This window comes from Vigna angularis, chromosome 2, assembly GCF_016808095.1.
Source record: "Vigna angularis cultivar LongXiaoDou No.4 chromosome 2, ASM1680809v1, whole genome shotgun sequence".
NCBI lineage: Eukaryota > Viridiplantae > Streptophyta > Magnoliopsida > Fabales > Fabaceae > Vigna > Vigna angularis.
This window is the reverse complement of record NC_068971.1, coordinates 34,453,476-34,459,812: the sequence shown is the minus strand read 5'-3', so window position 1 is coordinate 34,459,812 and position 6,337 is coordinate 34,453,476.

Here is a 6,337-nt window from a genome sequence, read left to right as displayed (position 1 = left end):
TAAAATTGTACTATTAAATGACTCAGACAAATTATTTAACAAGACATCGCATCTAGGATAACTACTAAATGCATGTTTACACCAACACTTAGTTGGAATAGCTAGCAACCAATTGTAAGCATCAATGTTAACATTGGACAACTCACCCATTTTCTTTTCCCAGTCCTGTTTAAATGTGGCCTTCGCAGCCCCCATCATAAGATCTCTAATAAGCACTCCTCCACCAAACTTCTTCTTGTAATTGTTATACAAGTGCCTTAACACAATCTATGTTCCACTCCTTCCAATATCTCATAAAAAATTGTCATTAGTCCCTGCAAATCACAAAAGGTCTTGGTCAATAGTAAATACTGTCATTGGTATGAAATAAAAATAGGAAAACATTAAAATGAAAATACCTTTTGTTGATCAGAAATGAAAACCCAACGTTGACAATCAATGTTGGAACAATCGTTACCGTTATAGAGTTGCGCAGCGAAATAACTTATAAAGCGAAAGGCGTGTTCAGTCAAACTCTTAATAAGATGGTCTGTTTTAGAAATTTAATTTTCTTAGAGACAAATCTTCAAACAGTTGATGTGCATAAAACAATAAACAGTACAGAGAGTAGAAAAAATCACACAAGCAATTTTTATCCTGGTTAGATTCAAAAGAATCTACGTCCAGTTGTTAATCACTATAAAAAGTGATTAACGTTTTCACTAAAATCAGTTTCACAAGTTTACAATAGAGTAAATGAAACAGAAAAAAAAAAGATAAAACCTTCCTTCGAACGAACGAACCGGAAGAACAACAACTTTGCCAACTTGAAGAGAATCACTCCGACCTTTGACCCACAAAGCGCGACCTTCTCCTTTTCACAAGACCAGGCAAAGCAATGAACTAGCTTTTGGAACTTCCTCAGATCACACTGTATTCTCAAAAACTTTTTGTTCAACTATCTTTTTCTTACTTTAATCTTCACAGAAAAACCACTATATAGCCAGCTGCTCTGAATATCTAAGGTTAAGTTTCAACTGCCACGAATAATCGATTATTGTAAGTGATAATCGATTATTCAAGTCCGTTACAGTGTTTTCAAAATGTGATAATCGATTATATGATGTGATAATCGATTATTTCTGTATGACTCTGTGATAATCGATTATTGTCATTCCATAATCGATTATTGCAGTTAAAAATGCAAGTTTACAAAGTTTACAAGAATTTCCTACTACATTTAATTTCTACAAATTGCTTTTAACTAATTCTAATATCTTCTTCAACTAAAACTTCTTGTAGCATCATCAAAACAAATTTCTTCAAGATTTACCAATACTCCTTATTGGTAACAATCAATGCCTCCAATATCATCTAGAAGTAGTGTCAAAAACCATCTCCAACTTTCTTTGCATTCATTTTCAACCACAACAAAAGCTAGTGGGAAATATTGGTCATTGGGGTCTCTGCCCACTGCCACCAACAACAGACCACCATATGTTGTCTTCAGATGAAAACCATCTACCCCTATGAAGGGCCTGCAACTTTCTAAGAAGCCTTGCTTACAGCCCTCTAAACACATATAAAATGACCCAAATCTTGGAGGCAAACTTGGTTGGGGTTGATTGACTTTAATTTTAAAGGTTCCACACTTCACTCTTAGCAATTCACCCATATAATCATATAAACGATCGTATTGTCGTTCTCCATCACCAACCAAAGAATCCAAAGCAATTTGCTTGGCCTTTCCAACTTTCCAAGTAGTTATTCCAACACTGAATGACTTCTTAATGTCATCAATTATTTGGTTGACTGTCATGTTAGCCACATTTACAAACCTATCTACTAATACTTGTGCAATCCAGTTTACATTTGCACTTTTGTTTCCAAAAACCCTTCCACAACTGTGTCGTCCAACCAAGGTTTTGACCCTAAATGTTTGCTTGCTTCCTACCTTGCTAGCCATAATCAGAAAACCACATTTGTTTTTACAAACTGCCCTTACTCTGTTCAGGTCATTCTTCACAAACTTAACCTCTTTTCCATTTAATACACTATGCTCCAATAGTGCATTTTTAAATTCCTTTAATGAACAGAACTTCATCCCCAATTCGAATCTGAAGTTCTTGTTCATATCATCTTTTCTATACTTTTTAAAGTTCCCTTTTTTCAACCTCACATCCTCATCACTATCTACATTTGAATCCAATTCATCACTATTGTATTCTTCATTCATGTCATGATCTCCAACTTCTTCATTCATTACAAATGAACCTTCCCCAACATTGCCTCTTCTAGTCACACGTTTCTTCTTCTTTTTCATTCTATTCCACCTATCCAAAACTGGATTAATGTTTCTCCGAACTTGGTCCACCCTATCATTCTGAACACCAAACTCATCATCTTCATTAGCCATTCTGTCTTCTTCACTGTGATCCATACATTCTTCAGCTGAAGCTTCTACTTCCCCCTCAACAACATTCCCCCCTTCCTCTTCTTCACGAAGATAATCATGCTCATAACCACCAACAAACTCTTCTTCTTCCTCACCCATTTGAACCTCTTCATGTTCATCACCACCATCACACTCTTCTTCTTCCTCACCCATTACAACCTCTTCTTGTTCGTCACCACCATCACACTCTTCTTCTTCCTCACCCATTTCAACCTCTTCCTATTCATGACCACCATCAAACTCTTCTTATTCTCACCCATTACAACCTCTTCTTGTTCGTCACCACCATCACACTCTTCTTCTTCCTCACCCATTTCAACCTCTTCCTGTTCATCACCACCATCAAACTCTTCTTCTTGCTCACCCATTATAACCTCTTCATGTTCCTCACCACCATCACACTCTTCCTCACCCTCTTCTACAGCAACAACACCCTCTTCTACAACAACAACACCCTCTTCCAAACCCATTCCACCCTCTTGTACAATCTCAGCCACTTCTTCCTCATGTAAATTAACCTCTTCATGTTCCTCACCCACTTTGGAAACCACTTCCTCCGTGTCTATGTTTCCTTTTTCTGCCACTTCACCACAACTAAGAAAGTGAACTTCCACTGCCTCACTAGGAACATGTTGAACATAGATTTCTACCTCTTCCTTATTCTCCTCTGCATAGTTAGCCAAGTACAGTGCTTCACTGTCATCACTCAATAATCTCACATTATTCATCAGCCTTTGTTTCGACCCCTTCCACCATAGTTTGAAGTATGCATCATACTTAAATTCTTTAACTATTCCAACTGCTTCAAAATACGACCAACGATCCGGATCAAGTCCTTTGATCACCTGTATCTCTCCTCCAACATACTGTAGCCCCTCATTACTAACAAACTTCCCCATGTGATGCAAACAAATGTCGAAAACTATTTCTAGACCTACATTCAGACATCAACGCTTTCCGCACAAATTGGAACAACCATAACCGAAAGAGAAAAACAATATCTTAGCTTACCTTTACGCTTGTCTTTCACACCCACTGTTTCTTTCACGAGCACCGGAACGAACACCGCAAGGACCACTTGGATAGAATGCTTCGAGTCGAAGGTTTCGAGTACAATGCTTCCAGTAAAACTACTTTTCCCCAATTGAAAAAATTTACTTGCCTAATTAAGAACCCTAATTGCCCAATAAAGAACCCTAATTGTTAATTTGATTTCAATCAAGAACGTGCCAATCACTTAATCTCATTTCCAAACTTAAACAACCAACGTGGCAGAGAGTGAAGAGGGCAGTTGGTATTTCACGTGGCAACGCCGTTTGCCACATCTACTAAAACTTAACACTGTCCAATTTCAAGGACTAATACTCAGAGTTTCAAAACTATAAGGACTAAAAATCATCAAAGTTTTGAGTATGAACTAAAACCAAAATCGTGTGATACTTAAGGGACGAAAAACATATTTAATCCTAAATATATCGATTTCATTCTCCAAAATTGATCTTTACCAATAATCTTTTTTTACGAAAAAAAGAAGAGAAAATGTCATGTTTTATATTAAAAAAATTATGTGATAAACTCTATAGCTAAATAAACAATCCTAATAAAATAGCTAAGTAAACAACTTTTTATTTTCTCTGAATTTTTTTTTCAATGAGAAAGCCAAATACTAAATTAAATTAAATTATTTCTTCCTTGCATTACTACTATCTCTTTCCTTCAAATTCTAGCAAACGAAACAATGATGGAAAGTTAAGAAGATTTTACGTTTTCTCTTTCTCGTAGCCAAAGACTAGATTGTCCTTTTCGGATAAATAAAACCTAACATCCCTTGCAACTATAATTTTAACTAACTATTTTTTCTGTAATTTGTTATTTAATTCCTGGTGAACTCTCAGTACCGATACATAACAACAATGGATCTAAAAAGTATATTGTTTTGGATGTGAGGGGCCGTGCTGGTCCCACGTCTCCACGTCACTCTCTTCTCGTATTCCGTACGTCGGATCCTCTGTACTCACTCCTTAGTTCGCCGGTGGGAAACCTGCAAAAGATTCTCCGATGCCAAAGTCAGTTGAGAGCTAAGGCGTTTTTCTCAGACAGTAATGAATGTGCAGTAAATGCAACCTATCTACCACTCACCCTAGATCTGTATTTATAGTTTTCGCTATGGGCTTGGGATTAGTGAAAAGTTAATCACGGCCCAATTCAGCCCAAATAACTTTTAAACCCTACTTACCTTAAACTAAGATGATTAGTAACACGGCCGGCCGCCCTCGCGGGTCTTATCCTCGAGACCGGCCGGTCCTGACGGGTCCACGGCCTGGGCGGCCGGCTTCGGGTGAGTCTTGAGTTATGGGCGCACGGGTGTTCGCCCTGCCATACATAACCTTCCACAATAGTGAGTGATCACGGGGCACACGGGCGTCCGCCCTTCAATACCTAACCCTTCCCAGTAGAAGTGTAGTTTCCTAGGTCTCGTACGCTAATGTGGGCGGCCGGTACGTTTGGTAGTCCGATGACGTGGATGTCCTTCCGTACGGCGTCCGGTCCTTTGGTCTCATATGGTGATGTGGGCGGTCGGTACGTTTAGTAGTCCAATGACGTGGATGTCCTTCCGTACGGCGTCCGGTCCCTGCTGGTACATATATGTATTTAAGTTTCAAATAAAAAAAACTGTAATACTCTTTAGTCTTCAACATATGATATGCTGGTGTACTTGTAAAAGACAACTGAACACTTAAGTTAGGTATGTGTGTTAGATAATAATAAATACTATATTAAATTACTTAATAGTTATTTCTAGGGATAACAAAAAAACTTCACGGATATGGTGGATAAAATATGTGGTAATTTAATTAAAAATAAAATTAATTTATATTTTATTAGGTTAAATTTGATTAAAATTAAATTTTAATTTATATTATATTATATATATTTTTTGTAATTTTATTTAAATTTTATTTTAAAAATGTATAAAATATATACTATTTTATTTTTAAAATGTATAAACTATATACTTTTTTATTTTTGCAGATATCCGTGGGTACTACGAGTTTTAAAATATTCACGGGTATTTTTAAAGTGGATACTCCGTGGGTAGCGGATGGGTTGTAGATTGTATTTTCATTTTGCAGGTCGGATTACGGGTAGACACTGTTTATATCCAATCTGACCCGATGTATCCCTAGTTATCTCATGAAGATTTTTACCTAGTTGGACCTAGGCTTCTTAGGTGGTTACCTTTTTTTAAGTTGTTTAGGATTTCGTCCATCCATATTGTTTAGGATATGTCAAAATATCAAGGCAAGAGAGAACATAATATATGAGATGATTGTTTTGCTTAGAACAACTTGCTTGTATTTTGCAACCCCCTTTTTTTAAATAGCCAACATAGAATATTTGTACATTAATATGAAAAATTCTAAGAGATATACAATAAAAGAAGAGATTATAGGATATTTCCTATTTAGAGGGAGTAATTTTGAATAAATCTTAACAACAATCTATTAAAGGTAGAAATCTAATAAAAACATAATAAAATACATTAACAAATAGGTATTTTAAACATGTTTGAACATATAGAATGATTAATTTCATATCAGGAGACTATGTTATGAAAATATGTAGAATTGTTAGTTTTGTATATCTAGCTTTAGTGTTGAGCCATTTCTGGAGTGACACTCAAGTGACAATCATAAGCTTAAGTAAAGAACATTGCTTGTAGATGCTTAAATAATAATTATCCTTGGTTAAGTTATGTTAGGGTTGGAAAGAAAGAGAGAGAGTTATCGCACCCATTCTTCCTTCTCGAAACTCTAATAGTGAAACATAATCACTCTAAAAAATAGAATATTAGAGTGATTCTAACATGTTTATTAATGTAAACAAAATGTCTTATTGCTA